Source organism: Panthera uncia, chromosome B4 (assembly GCF_023721935.1).
Source record: "Panthera uncia isolate 11264 chromosome B4, Puncia_PCG_1.0, whole genome shotgun sequence".
NCBI lineage: Eukaryota > Metazoa > Chordata > Mammalia > Carnivora > Felidae > Panthera > Panthera uncia.
In genome coordinates, this window is record NC_064809.1 from 44,961,051 (window position 1) to 44,980,136 (window position 19,086).

Genomic DNA, 19,086 nt, shown 5'->3' on the forward strand with positions numbered 1-19,086 from the left:
AACCACACCCCTTCCCCCCACGCCGCTCTTGCGAGCTCGAGGAGGTAGGGGGAGGGGGAGGGGGAGAGTGTGTGTGTCTCTGCCCCTTCCTTGCTAGCACTCTGTCTCTCTCTCAAAAATAAAACAAATATTAAAAATACATATAGGAGATAAAATGATCACTCAGGCCCCTCCCTGGAGAATGATACTTGGGGTCTCAAGTAGAGACTGTGACGTTTAACAAATGCCCCAGGAGGTTCTTCCAATTAGGCAAGTTTAAAAACACACTGACCCAAAGATATATTTGGTTCTCTCAATGTTCACATTCAATCAGTTGTCAAGACCTACTGATTTTCAGTCTCTCTCTCACCTGGAGGACAAAAGGTACAAAAGCTGTGTTTGAACTGAAAATAATGGCAATGGGAATAGCCAATAATGGGAGGAATGGGATGTCAGCCTGAGACAATTCAAATCTCACAGTTGAAGCAGGAATTCCATTCCATTCCTAGTGCAGACCTGATGGGTTAATTTCTCTCTTACAAAATGTTAAGTACTTGCCTAAAGTCACACAATGCGTTAGTGGTGGAAGAGAAAATAGAGGTCCGAAAGAACACTGCTTTCCGCAGCCCTACAGACCTACCATTTTGCAAATTTTAAAAGGCTCCTCAAAAGTACAGAAAGCAATAGGTTTCAGAAGATGAGAAATAATACACCCTTTTAAACACCTGACATGTGTGGCTGTGAGGAGAGACCGTCTCACCAAAATGCCAGCCTGCCATGAAATTGCAGATAAAAAGCCATGTGAGGAGCAATTGTGACTCTTGATCCAAAGGTTGTGGGTTAGCACCCCACATTGAGTGTAGATTACTTAAAAGTAAAATCTTAAAAAAAAGAAAAAAGAAAAAGAAAAAGAAAAAAGAAATAGCCATGTAAGAAGTAGAGAACAAAATGATGAGACAAGCCTCCACAGAACATTCATGAAAAATAAGGAACCCTGAAAGGAGAAGTTTGTCTGCTTCACTGGGTCACTGTGAGAACACAGTAAGTATGCAAAAAAAAAAAAATAGTACTTTATAAATTCTAACACTTGCTACAAAGGGAATAACTCAACACAGGATTAATGGAGGAGTATTTTGGCTAACGCAGTAATTCTGAACCTTGGCTGCTGATTAAAATCACCTGGGGAACTCTTAAATATCCTGATTACCTAAATAAACCAGAACCTCTGGGGAGTAGGATCCAGGCATCAGTATTTTTTACACAAACAAGTAGAGGTAGTTTTTTGTTTTTTTTTAAGTTCATCCATTTTGAGGGGGGAGTGGCAGAGAGAATCCCAAGCAGGCTCCACACCACCTGAGCTCCATATCTACAGTTGGACACTCAATCAACTGAGCCACCCAGGCGCCCCTAGAGGTTGATTCCCTAAGGCCTCCCAAGGAAGGGCCACAAAAGAGAGACCATCTGGAAGGTGCAGTTTAAGAAGGAGAAAAAAGGGGCACCTGGGTGGCTCAGTCGGTTGAGTGACTTCAGCTCAGGTCATGATCTTGCACTCCATGAGTTCAAGCCCCACATGGGGCTCTGTGCTGACAGCTCAGAGCCTGGAGCCTGCTTCGGATTCTGTGATTCCCTATCTCTGTCCCTCCCCCACTTGTGTTCTCTCTCTCTCTCTCAAAACTAAATAAACATTTAAAAAAAAAAAAAAAAGAAGGAGAAAAGAAAAGGGGCCCCTGGGAGGCTCAGTCAGTTAAGCGCCAACTTGAACTCAGGTCATGATCTTGCAGTTTGTGAATTCAAGCCCTGTGTCGGGCTCTGTGCTGACACCTCAGAGCCTGGAGCCTGCTTGAGATTCTGTGTTCTCCCTCTCTCTCTGCCCCTCCCCTGCTTGTGTGTGCTCTCTCTCTCTCAAAATTAAAATAAACGTTTAAAAAAATTTTTAAGAAGTGGAGAAAATGAGTAACATACATAATACTGAAATTCATCTCACCTATCTTCAAAGTGTATGTGTTATAATATCTGCTGGAAGTCTTGGGTTCTGAACATATCATCAGGTAACAGGTAAAATTCTCAATGTCACAGTTTCTAGAATTCCAATACTAATGAAAGACCATGGTTCATTTATAATACCCAACAGAAGTCCACAAGGATATGCTAGGGCACAGAACACATCCTGCCTTAATAAAACAGTTTATGGTTCCAATCCTTCTTCACTGGTTTCTAGGTGTATCAAGAGAAGATTTTTAAAAGTGGAAAGGCGACAAGACAGAGTTCAGTGTTCACCTGTGAATGAACACAAGTTAAATATCTCCACCCAGGAATTTCCCATTACTAAGGGCAAATCACAGGGCATACAATCTTTTGCAATACTTCCCTCTGATCCAATCCTGTAAAACTTCATTTAATAAGCTGATGATGGAAACCAAGATTTGGGCCTCCAGCCAAACAATCTATGTTACATTACATAAAGGACATCCCCACCCTTCTCAAAGTTATGACAGTAGTTACTTAAAAAAAAAAAAAAAAGGAGGGGTGCCTGGGTGGTTCAGTTGGTTGAGCATCCGACTCTTGGTTTCCACTCAGGTCATGATCTCATGGTTCGGGAGATCGAGCCGGGGGTCGGGCTCTGCACTGACTGTGGACAGCCGGCTTGGGATTCCCTGTCTCTCTCTGCCCCTCTCCTGTTCGCTCTCTCTCAAAATAAATAAATAAATCTAAAAAAAAAAAAAGTTACAAAAAAAATTTTTTTTAAGGAAAGAAAAGGTAGCATTCGAACAGAATCAGAAGGTTTTATTCCTAATATACCTTATTAACAAACAATAGAAGAAACACCAGGCTAGAAAATGCTCATTTGACTGTCTCCCTTGAGTACTGGGTCTAACTTGTAACTCATTCATTACATAACAGTTTCTGAACAACTCTTTTGTGCAAATCTTTTTGTTCAGGCATCTTTGGAGGATACAATTTAAGACAATAGCACAGAAATAAAATTTGTGCACAAGATACCTGTAAGGCTATGAGTGCTCCAAGAGTGGGAGAAGAGAAAGAATTTTTAGTGGTGACGTCTGAAAGGCAACAAGGAGATGATAAATCTCACCAACCTATATTTACTCTGGATGCTCTCCTACCCCAACTCCTTAGGGTGCTATACAATCTCCTTGTATTCACAAATAACTTCTGGCCAAGAGAAATTTGGAGGGACTGGGGACATCACTAGCCAGCAAACTCTTCTACAAACTCTAGAGGCAACTTCTCAGCTGAACCCTGAGGCTGGCTGCTTCCTGCCAGGAAACACTTAACACAGATTTATCTTCAGGAGGAGGCCAGTTTGCAGATTCTCAATGCACTGACTTAGTGGAGGGAAAGAGGGAGGGGGAAGACAGTGTCCCTTCCTTCAGGTACACTGTCACCTCCCCCAACACAAATATAAACATAAAAAGAAGCATAAAAGGGAAGTACGGCTTTACAACTCTGACAATTACATCTGACAAGATTATACAGACATTTCTGCCCGTCAGTATTTTCCAAAGAGTGTCAGCAGGAAAAACAGAAGAGGAACTAATTATTAAAACTGGTCCATTTTACTGGGAGGTCCAGTAAGGTAGGCAAAAAGTATAAGCTCTCAGGAGCTGGACAACCTAGAACAGTTGTAGACAGAAGTTAGCTGCCTACACTTTAAGGTCCTCGAGATTTTTGGTCAACAGACCACTTCAAAATAACAAAACTGCCCTGCCTGGTCCATGTCTTCCTAACAGTTGTTTCTCTGACTAGTCATGATCCACTACAAACCCTAAAGGAAACCATGACTAAGAAAGTTCTGCTGGCTGCTATACCGACATACAAAGCCTAGATCAGAAAAAAGTAATTAAAACATGTACAAAAACCTGTTCAAGAATGTTCATAGCAGCATTTATAGGATGAAAGGCTATGCAACTGATGAATAGATATGCAAAATGTAGTATATATCCACACAATGGAATATTATTCAGCCATAAAAATGAATGAATACTGATACCTGCTACGACATGGGTAAGTTTTGAAAACAAAGAAAAAAAAAAGCCAGACACAAAAGGCTACATATTATATGACTATGAATATATGAAATGCCCAGAAGAGGCAAATTTATAAAGACAGAAAGTAGATAAGTGGTTGCCAGAGGCTACCTGGGATGGTGGGATGGGGGTGATGGGAAGTGACTGTTAATGTACACAGGGTTGGGGGGGGGAGGGGTGATAAAAATGTTTTGGAGTTAGATAGTTGTGATGGTTGCATAGTTCTGTGGGAATACTAAAAAACACTGACTTTTCTTCTACTTTAAAAGGAAGAATTTTATAGTTGTAAATTAGAGCTGAACATTTTTAAAGGGTAAATTTTATGGTATGTAAATTATATCCCAATAAAGTTGTCATCAAAAAGAGAAAGACAAAGAAAGGCCAAGGTACTATAGCAAATGAAAGGAAACTAAAAATATAGATGACAAGTAAACGCAGTATCTGATCTTCAACCGGGTCCTGTACTAGAGGGGAAAACTGCTGTGAAGAATCTTTTTTTTATTTAAAAAAAAAAATTTTTTTTTTTTTTAACATTTATTTTTGAGACAGAGAGAGACAGAGCATGAATGGGGGGAGGGTCAGAGAGAGAGGGAGACACAGAATCGGAAGCAGGCTCCAGGCTCCGAGCTGTCAGCACAGAGCCCGACGCGGGGCTCGAACTCATGAACCATGAGATCATGACCTGAGCCGAAGTCGGACACTTAACCAACTGAGCCATCCAGGCGCCCCTGCTGTGAAGGATCTTATTGGATCAACTGACATGACCCAGAATACAAAGGATCGACTGGATGAGGGTATTAAATCAATGTTAGGCTTACTAGGTGGACAGCTCTACTGTGGGTAGGAGGATACCTTTGTTCTCTGGAGACCCACTGAAGTGCTTGTGAATAAATGGCCATGATGTGTCCAAATTCTTCCCAAATGGAAAATGTATTATGTATATATGTGAAGAGAGAACAGATGATAAAGCAAAGGGAGCAAACTGTTAATAGCTGATTTTTTCTTTTCTGTAAGTTTAAAATTATTTCCAAACAAAAAGCTTAAAATATGCATACTCTAAGGTACAAAAATTCTACTTCCAATAATTTGTCCCATATAAGTATTTGCCCAAGTATATTACATGTGAAATATAGTTCACTGAAAAACAAGTTTATAATTATAAAAAGTCAGAAACAGAAACAATCTCAATGTCAGCAAACAATAAATGGGTTAAATATACTATCATATCAGTGTAGTATTATTCCCTATGGAAAAATATCTATATGTATTGATGTAGAATGGTTTCCAAAAATTTACCTAAGTTCATTTGTTTTAATTAAACTATAGTTGACAACGTTTTATTAGTTTCAGGTATACAATATAATGATTTGACAATTCTGTATATTACTCAGTACTTGCCACAATAAGTGTAGTCACTATCTGTCACCATACAACATTATTACAATATCTTTGACTACATTCCCTATGCTGTACTTTTTCATCTCTGTGACTTACTTCAAAAACCTATTGTTTTGTGAAGAAAAAAAATCAACAAAACATGGATAGAGGAAGAATGGATTTCTCCCCAGCAACAAAAGCAATTAAAACCTAAGAAGCTCAGGCATGCCTTGTTTTAGTTAGGAAAGAATTTAAAACCATTCTCTACATGTATTTATGAAGCTATTTGTAGATAGAAATAATTTTCTCTCTTACAACACTTGATAATACAAATTTTCCCAGTGCAAAAAGAAACTAATACAATCTGGATGCCATTCTCTCCTAGTTAACTCAAAATATCTTTTAATAAACTTTTAAAAATACAAATACATCTACCAAAAAGCATAAAAATATGAATATACAGCCAAAGAGCTCTTACAAAGTTAGCATACCCATGTAACTACCATCCTGATCAAGGAATAGAACACTCCAGAAGTTGGCCTCATACACTAACCCATCAATTAATCTCCTTCCCTAAAGGTCACTACTATCCTGACTTCTTATATCACAGATTGGTTTTGCCTATTTTAGAACTCTTTTCTTCAACGTTATATTTGAGCTCATGTTTTTGTAAATACCAAGATTTTCCTGTTCACTGCTATAAGTATTTCGCTGAATAGATGACAGGATATTTTTTCACTCTTCTACTGAGAGGCCATATAGGTTGTTTTCAGTTTACAGTTGTTATGAATTGTGCTATAAACATCCTTGGACAGGACTTTGGTGAACATAAGCACACATTTCTGTTGGATCTACACTTACGGGTAGATTTGCTGGATCACAGGTATGACAAGTAGGAAGAGCTTTAACCTCATATGAAAAAATTTCCAAAGAAGCTCTACAAATTTACAATTCTACCATCAGTGTTTGAGAGTACTAGTTGCTCTGAATCTTTCCTGACACTTGCTGCTTTCAAGTTTTTTGTTGTTATTTGTTTGCTCTTAAATTTCAGCTATTCTGTTCAGTGTGTAGTGGTAATTTACTGTGATTCTGTTCAGCATTCTTTGATGATTAATACGTTGGGCACCTCTAAGAAACTTTTTTTAACCTTCCACAGTTAGATCTACCATTGACCTGGAATTTACTGATTGACTGACTGACTGACTGTTTAATGGGGAGAGGCAGAAAGAGAGAGGGACAGAGGATCCCAAGGAGGCTCTGCACTGACAGCGAGCCTGACGCAGGGCTTGAACTCATGAACCACAAGATCATGACCTGAGCCGAAGTTGGACATTCAGCCAACTGAGCCATGCAGGCACCCCATATTTATTTACTTCTAATGTTTATTTATTTATTTATTTTGAGAGAGAGAGCACGTATCGGGGTGGGGCAGAGAGAGAGGGAAAATCCCAAGCAAGCTCTGTGCTGTTACACAGAGCCCGACTCAGGGCTCAATCCCACAAACCTGAGATCATGACCTGAGCCGAAAACAAGAGTCAGATGCTCAACTGAGTCACTCAGGTGCCCCAACCTGGAATTTATTTTATGGATGATGTGAGTAGGGGTCAAAACTAGTTTTTTTCTGATATGGATAGGATATGCAATTGACCCAGGATCATTTATTTAAAAGATTTTTCTTTCTACATTGCTGTATAATGCCACCTTAATAATAAATTTTGTATGGATAGATGTACATAATATATATAATTATATATATTGCATACACACACTTTTATGGGTCTGTTTAATCCTGCAATTTTGCTTCTCTTCAATTACCTTGGCTATTCTTGCTGTTTATGTTTCCATATAAATTTTAGAATCAGATGTGTAATGGTTTTAGAGGACATGTTTTATTAGATTTATTTAGTCCTAGGTATCTGAATTTTTTTTAAATATTTTTGTGAGAGAGAGAAAGAGGAAGAGAGAAAACAAGCAGGAGAGGGGCAGAGAGAGAGGGAGACAGAGGATCCAAAGCAAGCTCTGTGCTGACAGCAGAAAGCCCAATGTGGGGCTCAAACTCACGAAGCATGAGATCATAACCTGAGCCAAAGTCAGACGCTTAACCAACTGAGCCACCCAGGTGCCCCAGTATCTGAATTTTTGGTATTAGAAATGTCATCTTTCTCAAAATTTCATTTTGTTATACAGAAATACCTATTTTGTATATTAACCTGGTACCTAGGAATATTACTGAATTTACTGTTAACAAAGTATTATTTTTAATTTACATAAAGTAAAATTCATATTTTCTGGTATACAGTTCTAGGAGTCTTGACCCAAAAGTCCCCCATGCCACTCCTTTGTAATCAACACCTTCCCCTACCCTCAAACCCTGGCAACCACTCACCTGTTCTCCATATCTACAGTTTTGCCTTTTTAGAATATGACTTAAATTGAATCATACCATGCATAACTTTTCAAGAGTCACGTCTTTCACTCAATATAATGCCTTTAAGGTTCATCTACATTGTTGCATACATCAATACTTTGTAGGGATGTACCACACTTTGTATATTCATTCACCAGTTGTAGGACATTTCAGTTCTTTCTAGTTTTTTGGTGATTACACATAAAGCTCACAGCCATTTGAATACAAGTTTTTGTGTGAACATAAGTCTTCATTTTGAAGTAAATACCTAGGAGTAGGGCTGATGAGTCATATGGGAAGCATACACTTATCTTTAAAAGACACTGCCAAACTGTTTTCCAAAACAGTGGTACCATTTTGCGCTCCCACCAGCAACACATGAAAATTCTGTATGCTCTCCATCCTCACCAGAACTTAGTATCATATTTAGTTAAGTCCTATTTTTCTTTGCTAAGAGCTTTGTATCATTTAATAAATGCTTCATCTGGAATCTGAGATAGTCATAGGATTTTTCTACTTTTTTATAGTTAATGTGAATTATAATGATTTCTTAATACTATCAAAATGTTTACATATATAGTCCATATTTAATTAGAAAAAGCTTACTTATTATTAAGGCGCTTGGGGGGGCTCAGCTGGTTAAGCATCTCACTCTTGATGTCAGTTCGAGTCGTGATCTGGCAGTTGTGAGATTGAGCCCTGCTTTCTTGGGCTCCAGGCTGACAGCACAAGGCCTGTTTGGGATTCTCTCTCTCCCTCTCTCTCTGCCCCTCCCCTGCTTGGACAAGCGCCTTCTTTCTCACTCTCTCAAAATAAATAAACCTTAAATTAATTAAGTAAGTAAAGTAAAAGCTACTATCTAGCCAAAATTGTATGATCACTTTAGTCACATTTCCTAGCAAATCTTTCCCCACCAAACACAAAACAGATTAGAGAAATGGTGAGCAAATCACAGTCTTAGAGGCATGTGTACCACTCTAATTTTTAAAATGTGGATTCTATGGGGCACTTGGGTGGCTCAATCAGTTGAGCGTCTGACTTTGGCTCAGGTCATGGTCTCACGGTCCATGAGTTCAAGCCCCGCATCGAGCTCTGTGTGGTCAGTTCAGAGCCTGGAGGTTGCTTCAGATTCTGTGTCTCCCTCTCTCTCTGCCCCTCCCCCACTCACTCTCGGTCTCTCAAAAAAAATGAATGTTAAAAAAAAATTTTTTTTTAACGCGGATTCTGAAGCATCTAAAAGGGAAAATAATTTCCATTACAAATGATATTGATGTTGTAATAAGAGTAACATTATACACTTTCAGAAACCAGAAACGGAACTATAGTATAAAAATGCTGTATTTCCCATCCAACATAAATAACTGGATAAATAATGAAAATATCTGATAGTTTTATAGATTATAAATTTATGAAATTCTATCATTTGAAAGGGAAATCTTCTACCCTCTTGATAATGATAATTCCACACCTTTTTGATAATGATGACATTAATGAATTCTGGCCTACTAATTACCAGCCATGAGTTAGTTTTATCTTTTCACTTTACCTGTTTTCCTGTGGTTGTGTTGTTTCACAACTAAACCACCAATCATAATCAGAGAGATAGTGATGAGAAGCCCCACAGGATCTAGATAATCTTTTGCAATGAAATTGTCATAATGTTATCAAATGCATTTTCAATCTTGAGTTCTATATAATCTAGGTTAAGAATGACCTACGTGGCTCTGAACATTCTGGCAGCTTCCCACAATGTAGCTCTCTGAAGTTACCTTAGACTCCTGCCTTACCTCCCCTGTTCACACACTCAGCTCTATTCAGTATTTTGGCAAAAGCAGGGATTGGTAATGTTCCATCAAGACCTAGCAACATACCAGAAAGCAATGTAGATGTCATGGATAGCCAAACACAAAGGCAATACTGGACTGGATATCTTGAACTCTACTGCAAGCACTATGAATTCCAGTCTCTTTCTGGGTCACCATGTGTATTCCTTACCCATTCTATTCAGTTTACTGGATTTTACTTGTTTCTCTTATTACTTCATAGAGTGATGTTAATATTACAACATTTTAAGTCACAGCACCATATGGCGGTAATATATAACTGCATATAACTAAGATGAACTCCCTTAAGATTGGTTATCTACCAAATAGTATCAATAAGATGCAAAAAATTAAAAATATCAAGTACTTGAAATCTAAAAGTAATTCTAAGCATACTATAGCAGAGTCCACAGTACCCTTCAACCTCAACCACCACAATCAGATGACTTCTTTTAATTACTACCACAATATCACTATGAAAGCCACAGGGAATAAATAATCAGCTGGGTAGTACTTCTTTAAAGATGGCATTTAACACATACACACAAAAAATAGCTAGTTTTACCAAAATAAAAATTCACTGAATTTAGACTGGCTGTTCTGTTTGCGCTATGAATTTAAAACAACAACAAATACACTGCCAAATGAACTTTGACTTCTATTTCCTCATGACTGTGAGCAGGTTTTTAAAAAACAACAACTGCTGTATATCTTCAGGGCAAAGTACAACATACCCACTGAAGGACTTGTATATAGCAGTAAAGAACTAATCTTTAGCCTCAGGATTTGAGGGTGATACTACAGTATGAAGAACAAAATAAGTCAAATTAAAAGTTAAAAAACCAAAGATCTGACAAAGCTTTTGTGGAGTGCTTCTTATTAGCCATTAACAAAGATTTCTTAGTCTAGGGGTCAGTGTTACTGAGGTTTGAAGGAAATTTTACCTGCTAGAGGTCAGTTGGTAAAAGGCAGTAACTCTCAAAACCTAAGAATTTTTAACACCTCGGTTATCATCTTGTCTACCCCCATGGTTTTGTAAGTAACAAGGAGGAAGAGAAGAGTAGGAGAATGACCCTGAGACCTCAAATCCTCTTTGGAATACAAAGCCCTCAACTAAGCAAGCTGTACTGGTTGGTAATGGCTAGAGATGGGGAGGCTACTCCCCAGTTCCTATATTCCACTCATTCCGCTTTTGTATCCCTGCGGTATCACACCTGTTCTGAGTAGTTCTAAGTTGCCAATTCACATTTTAAAAAGAAAATGGCATCTTACAAAGAAAAAAATCAAGTGACCCAACTAAAAAATGGGCAAAGGGCTTAAACATTTCTCCAAAGAGGATACACAAATGGCCAACGAATATAGGAAAACATGTTCATCATCATCACTCAGCATCATCAGAGAAATGCAAATCAAAACTACAATGAACTATCACCTCACACCTATGAGAATAGCTATTCTCAAAAAAACAAAACAAAACAGAAAATAGCAAGTGTTGGCCAGGATGTGAAGAATTTAGAACCACTGTGCACTGTTGATGGAGTTATCAAATGGTGTGAACATTATGCAAAACAGCATGGTAGTTCCTCAAAAAATTAACAGAACTACCAAATGATGCAGCTATTCAACTTCTAGATATATATCTAATAGAACTGAAAGCACGGTCTCTAAGAGGTATTTGTATACCCATGTTCATAGCAGCATTATTCATAACTAAAAGCAACTCAAATGTCCGTCGATAGATGAATAAACAAAACATGGTTATACATGAAATGATAATACGATAATCAGCTTTTAAAAGGAAGGAAATCCTGTCACATGCTATAACATGGATGAACCTTGAAGACATTATGCTAAGTAAAATAACAAGTCATGAAAAGACAAATACTATAGGATTCCACCTACATCAGGTATCTAAAATAGTCAAAATCACAGAAACAGAATGGAGAATGGAGGTTACCAGGCAGGGGTTGGGGGAAGGGAGAAATGGATTTGTTGTTTAATGGGTACAGAGTTTTCAGATTTGCAAGGTGAAAAAATTTACAACATACTAAAGGTATGTTTTACAACAATGGGAACGTACTTAACACTACTAGTTGAGATGGCAAATTTTATGTTGTTTTTACTAAGAAAAAAAAGGAAAAAATGACAACAGATCTCTTACTTTTTCTTGCTGTGTCCTTCCCAACCTTTCATATTCTGTTTTTTAATGTTTATTTATTTTTGAGAGAGAGAGCACACACGCGAGCAAGAGAGGAAGAGACAGAGAGGTAGACACAGAACCTGAAGCAGGCTCCAGGCTCTGAGCTGTTGGCACAGAGCCCCACGTGGGGCTCAAACTCACAAACCATGAGATCATGAAGCTGAGCCGAAATCACACACTTAACTGATGGAGCCACCCAAGCGGCCCTCCCACCCCTCCACACACAACCTTCCATATTCTGAAAGGAGCCAAGAACTGCTGCAGGACCCTGTCTTCCTTCTCCCCAACTACCCTATAGAAACAGCCGGCTAGCACAATCCTCTTAGAGCAAACAGGGCAAGTCTGCAATCATAGGAAGGAAGGGGAAACGGCCAGGAGAGGACCTCGAGTTGACTGGCCTCCACTTCTAATTGTGACTTTATCCCTCAGCCTAGGAAAATAGAGTGTGCTGGACCCCTAGTTGAAGAACCCCTGGGGAAAAGAGTAAGGAGTCTTTTATGGTGATTTGTTTAAATCATGAAAAGTAGAAAATAAAGAGATGGTGACAAGTATAACCTCCTTGATGACCAAGTACATGCTATACTTCTTTGCATCCCTTCTAATACCTCACTCTTAGAAGTCACTCAGTAAATACTTGTTTGTGCTGATAACAATGACATATTGATGACCACGGGCAAAAAGAATGGATCTTTTGTCCAGAAAAAAAAGCCTACCAGACTCAGAAGCCAAAGTGCTTATTTTAATGAATGAATTAAGGTCATTTCCATAATAAAAATCTCCAATGATTTCACAATAACTTTTACTAAAAACTTGTATAAAACTACTTTTTCCTGGCAAGTGAATACCACATTGCCTACATTTTGTACTTGGAAATTCCCCCCCCCCCCCCCCCCAAAATACTCTCTTTAAACTAACATCTCATTAATTACATTATGTAATGAGATAGCCACTGACAGCATCTAAGATCCTTCCACAAGGGTCATTCATCTGCCAGAAAAAAAACGCCTGAGTTTGTCTTTCAGTTGGACTGCGGACAAGAGATGGGGTTTTCCGCTGTACAAGATTTTTATTGTTGGTTATAAAATCAAGCTTCCTGAATATTTACATTAACAAGGCTCTTAGTCATTCACATAAGGAAAAATGAAAACAATTGCTTTAATTACATACTTAAGAGGCTTTCTGTAGAAGAAAAAGTTTCTGATATTTGGATATTCTGTGGTAACGAAATTAAATGCCCCTAAGCTACCCCTAAGCTGTTTTAAGCAGCTGTTAAATTGTTATACATACATGCATTTTATTCTGAAAAATACACCCAAAAGTGCAGGTGCCTTTCGGTCCCCTAAATGCCACAGTTAACAATGTTAATCTCCAGGGTCTCCCAATACTGATAAACCACAAATAAAATGCAGTGGGATCGTTCTATAAGAGTTTTGTTGGATAGAAGATTAAAACTTTTTATGTTAACATTTTAACAGCCTCTTTTATAAGCAAGTGTAATTGCTCTGCAATTTGCTAGAGGTGGGAATATGATTTTCAACTCACTGTATATCCAAATTCATATAAACTTGACAGGATTTTTTATGAGGAAGCAGATCACTGCTCTTGCTGAAACACAAGTAGAATCCCTTTTTAAGGCACTCAAAACCTCAAAGTTTCTGCCTCAATCAAGTAAAATTTAGTTGCCATAATGCATGAAGGAGATCACTTTCCTTTGGTTGTCCTTTAATTTTATCTAAAGCAAATATGCAGTGTGAACAGTATTAACAAATAAGAACAAATGCCCAACAAGCAAAAGGGGATGTTCTACCAGGTTTTTAACAATAGAGTTTAAAATGCCTCCTGTTGGGGGCGCCTGGGTGGCTCAGTCCATTAAGTAGCTGACTTCAGCTCAAGTCATGATCTAGAGGTCTGTGAGTTTGAGGCCCATGTCAGGCTCTATCTATGCTGACAGCTTAGAGCCTGGAGTCTGCTTCAGATTCTGTGTCTCCCTCTCTCTCTCTCTCTGCCCCTCCCTACCTCAGGCTCTGTCTCTCTCTCAAAAATAAACATAAAAAAAATGTTAAATAAATAAATAAAAATTAAAAAATAAAAATAAAGATAAAATGCCTCCTGTTGGGACAAAGGGCAATTTCTCAGAACACTGTACCCAGGGTGTTTTGATTATAGACTACACACATGCATATACATATTCCTCTATTAAAATAAAAATATTTAGTTTTCATTTTCAGCAGAAACTTGAGGCAGTAGTAGTGTAAGTAACTGCTCAAAAGTCAAAACCCCATTTTAACTTTAACCTTCTGTGCCATCAAGATCTTTTTTAATTTTTTTTTTTTTTTTTTTTTTTTTTTTACTGTTTATTAAAGCAGGGCTTGAACCCACAGACCGTGAGATACACAGCCTGAGCCAAAGTCGGACATTCGAGTCAGACTGAACCACCCAGGTGCCCTGCCATCAAGATCTTTATTAAAGATCCTACGCAGCTATCAAGATGACTAGGAAACACCATACGTTTTCGTATCTTCTCTCTAATCCTGTTCACTTTTTTGACTGAAAAAAGATAATAAATGTGGAGTGGTCAAGACAGGGAAAAAAAGGAGACAGGAATTTTAGAACTGGAGATTATATCTGCGATTATCTAATACAATATTCTTATGTCACACTAAGACTGAGACCTAACGGTGTTTAAATTAGCTCTAGAACTAACGGATATAGGTCTGTATAACCTTCCACTAAAACAAGAAAATAGATATGGCCTTATTTGAGGAGGAACACTCAAAACACTCTCGAGACTAAAAGAAAGTTGTTTCAGCAAATTACTTAGTATCCTTTGGGCTTTCCTTTCTGCATATTTGTGACAGACACAAAGCTACCCAACAGACATTGCTTCCCTTCTAACTTGCTAACAGAATCCCAGTTCTTCCTGGGCAGCATGCAACGTGTCAAAGCCTAGGAAATGATACATGATGCACACTACCCCAACCATGCCATTTCCCTTAGCCATACACAGTTCCCCAGCCTCTCCTAGAACTAGGGGCAGTCTTGTAAAACAGTTCAAGCATATGAGACTTCAGAGAAAATAGGATGGATGCCTCCGGGAAAGACTGTGTTCTCTGTCAGGCAAACACAGGAGGGATTGCTTGCTTGGTTCCCTTTCTTTCTTGCCTTGAAAAGGGATGTGATGTCTAAAGTGAGGCAGCCATTTTGCTACCTGGTGGCAATAATGAACATGCAAAAAGATGGCAGAGTCAAAGACCAGAGCAAAGCTGGGGCCTTGAGCACACTGCAGAGCAGCTAAACCAACAGAGACCACCTACCTCTGAACTTCTCTGAACTGTGCAATAATAAACAGCTTATGGTTTAAACCTCTGCTAGTGGCTTTCTGTTAACTACAGCTGAAAGCAGTCCTGAATTTTTTAAAAAATTTTCTCTAACATGCTATGATCTTCCTGCCCAAACTCACTCCCTTTACAATATACTCTGCTTATGCTACATGCAACTAAGAGAGGACAGGATTATATTTCTCCTGCATAGTAAATAAAGACCAATTTAATTATAATACCTCAACTATATGTCTCTATTAAAATGTCATCAGTAGGGAATAGGGGAAAAAAAACACAATTTAGAATCATGTTTGTTCTTGATTATTGACTTAGATCCTTCCTTCCGCCATCTCAAATCCTTTTTGGAAATAAATACCACATATATAACAAACTGATAAAGGAGATCTATTGGAACTAAACTCTTCGGTCTCCTGTTAGTAAAAAATAAAGTATTCAAACTTCCCTCTTGAATTTTCAGTTCCAAACCTGCCCCGGCCACTATTTTCATATACTGATGCCATAACCAAAGCTTAGAGACTTACCAGCATTGCACCAAACTCGTGGCATTGTTATTTTCTCCTACTGTAATTAAATACATGGGTTATAATAATTAAATCTAAATGTTGGTAAGACATAAAAAATTGCAGACTATCCAGTGCAATTATTTAAAATAGTTGTTTTAACTGTATTTTGATAGAACTCTCTCAAATACATGTTCAGCTCCAAGACTCCTGTTGCACCCATCTCTGTACTTCTTCCAGTGCCCGGAACACGGGAGAACCCAGTTCACCCCCAGTCCTCTCTGCTCTCCAGTGCTTATCTCTCCACTTCCGTCCACAGCCCAGTTCTGCCTACAGCTATTCCCATGATCGGCAATGGCTATGCCACTCACTCTTCTTTCAGAATTTCTTTCTAACCTCATTTGTCTTCTGTCATCCCTCAGCTTCCTCAGGAAAGAAAGGTCAACAGCCTCCCTAGTTGGAAAAACAAATGACTGTGATGAGCACCCATCCTCTTAATTACGATACTGTCTCTTCTCTGCTCCCCTCACCCCAAAAAAAGACCAAGTAGTCCTGAGTTCGAGCCCAGACACAAATGAGTATGAACGTATATCTATATATGTACGTATATATGGGCTAATAGCTTTTCTAGTTTACAAAAAGAAAAACAGGAGAACAAATGCTCATTTTTTGTTAAGTTGTAGAATGCTTTTACCGACTCCTCCCTTCCGTCTACCCTTTACCAACCACTTTCTGATGTTCTATGACCTTCCACCCATTATGGTCTCTGGGTCACATGGCTCATCCCACACAATCGCATACTCCCTTCTTCCTGACAAATTAATCAGTCAAGATGGAAACATTACTTAATTGCTATAGATGTCTATGTTAGACTCCTCTAAAAATATGATAGGACATGGTGCTAGTTTATATCAGCATTTTTTAAATTAATTAATTTTTAAGAGACATCAAATATGAGTAGGGGAGGGGCACAGATGGAGAGAATCCCAAACAGACTCCACGCTGTCAGCACAGAGTCCCACATGGGGCTCAATCTCATGAACCATGAGATCATGAACCAAAATCAAGAGTTGGACACTTAACCGAGTCACCCAGGCGCCCCTATATCAGCATTTTAAAAGGGTGATCCAGAGACTCTTGGGTGGGAGGCCCTTGAGACCCTTCTGGGGGATCCACAATGGCAAAATTATTTTTAGTAATACAAAGATGTAATCTGCCTTTTTTGCTCTCATTCTCTCATGAGTGTACAACAGTGAATCCAGAGGATATGTGGTGTGTGATGATAATGTATCATGCTGCCAACTAACAGATTCTTATGTTTTTTTAATTTTCTAAGGTAGAAAGTTTAAGGCATAAATATGTACGTTTTCAGAAATTAACGGAGTGTGTTCTTAGTACTTCTATGCTCTCAGCAATAGCAATTTCTGCTAATATCTGCTATCATCTCCACAACTTCATTATCACCCAATGAATTCATCTCGTGTTTAAAGAAATTAAGTGTTTTAGTCATTGACATGATGAGCTCTTTAAAACCAAAAGATTTTTCATGTTAGAAATAAAAAAGCTGGGCCGCCTGGGTGGCTCAGTCAGTTAAGCATCTGACTTTGGCTTAGGTCACGATCTCACAGTTCATGGGTTCGAGCCCACAGTTGGGCTCTGTGCTGACAGCTCAGAGTCTGGAGACTGCTTCAGATTCTGTGTCTCCCTCTCTCTCTGTCCTTCGCCTGCTCATGATCTATGTCTCTCAAAAATAAACATAAAAAAATGTTTTAAGAAATAAAAAGACCACTGAAGCATTATACAAAGTAAATAACCATATTGAACTGGTTGGTATGGTTAACACTGCTGAATTTTGGATGAAAAATTAGTAAAAGGAATCACAGCAGTGCCACTTAAAAAAATGATGCAGTATCTCATCAAATTAAAGATTTTGTTGCAAACATGAATTACAAGTTAATATCTTGCCTTAAGGACGGTACTTATGCTTTATAAGTGGACAGATCCATAGATGTGGGTGGACTTACTGTTTTGTTTTCACTTTCTAGTATCCATGCCAACTAATCATCGAAGAAGGTCTTCTTTCATGTGAATGGTTGGCAACGAACATAAATGCTGTTGAATTACTCCAAGTATTAAATAATGTTTTGAGTCTCATGATTTATCTTGAAAAAACCATGTTGATATCTGCTCTAATGGTACAAAAGCAAAGGTGGGCAAAACTGCTGGTGTTTTAGCATAAATCAAGGCAGAAGTACAGAACTATATTAGTAATAATTATATCCTTCACTACATCAATCATTTTTTTTAAAAAGTCGGTTTCACTTCACAATGTCCTTGCCAAAACAGTCAGAGTTATTATTTTTGTTGCATCTGACTCCTGAGAACTTGGTCTTTTTAATACTGTGTGACGAAATGGTAAGTATACAAGAAACACTTCTGCTGCATACCTACTACAACAGCTGCCTTAAGGAAAAGCATTTATGCAATTGTTTGAGTTGGGAGCTAAACCATGATTTTTTCATAGAATACCATTTTTGCTTAAAAGAATGAGTGGCAGACAATGGCTAATCAGACTGAGGTATGTGGCAGATATTTTCTCTAACATGAATAAAGTGAGCCTGACACTTCAAGGAAAAAACTGACAATATCTGTTGACAATGATAAAATTTGAGCTTTCAAGATAAAATAAGAATTTTTGAAAACCTGAACTTGACAGCAAAATCTTGACCACTTCCTAACACTGAAAGACTTTTTTGATGAGAATAATGGACATATAAAAGAATGTGATTTAGGGGCGCCTGGGTGTCTCAGTCGGTTGAGCATCCGACTTCAGCTCAGGTCGTGATCTCACACTCCGTGCGTTCGAGCCCCGTGTCGGGCTCTGTGCTGACAGCTCAGAGCCTGGAGCCCGCTTCAGATTCTGTGTCTGCCCCTCCCCGATCATGCTCTGTCTCTGTGTCAAAAATAAATAAAAACATTAAAAAAAAAAAAAAAAAAAGAATGTGATTTGTTAAATACTGTGTAATCAAATATGTCAACATCTGAAAGATCTGCATAACTCAGTAAACCATTATTTTTCAAATCACCAACACGTGATGTTTCAAAATCACATACAGGTCAAAGATCCATCCAAAGTTCAAGGACAGACCAACAAAATTTTAATGTTACAGAGTATAAAAAATTCACTGATATGGTTTCATATTCAATATTGCAACTAACTTTTAAGAATCTACCACTTGTTGGGACACCTGGATGGCTCAGTTGGTTAAGCGTCTGACTCTTGATTTCGGCTCAGGTCATGATATCACGGTTCTTGAGTTCGAGCCCCGCATTGGGCTCCAAGCTGACTGTGGAGCCTGCTTGGGATTCTCTCTCTCTCTGCCCCCAAGAAGCAAGAGAGAGAGAAAGAGAGA

General features: G+C 38.4%; 1 protein-coding gene across 9 annotated transcripts in view; it reads right to left on the reverse strand.

The window, feature by feature from the left end:
• DUSP16 (dual specificity phosphatase 16) overlaps positions 1-19,086 on the reverse strand; it is a 94,086-nt gene that overhangs the window by 66,732 nt on the left and 8,268 nt on the right. Inside the window, exons 3-4 of one of the 9 annotated variants that reach the window (XM_049627080.1) lie at positions 17,698-18,626; positions 15,695-15,734 (exon numbers count right to left, since the gene is read on the reverse strand). The exons of 6 other annotated variants lie outside the window; for them this stretch is intronic. The gene's annotated coding sequence lies outside the window, so the exon portion shown is untranslated. Of the gene's footprint in view, positions 1-15,694; positions 15,735-16,069; positions 16,127-17,697; positions 18,627-19,086 lie in introns of all 9 variants that reach the window. 2 more of the 9 variants (XM_049627081.1, XM_049627087.1) reach the window with 2 other exon arrangements.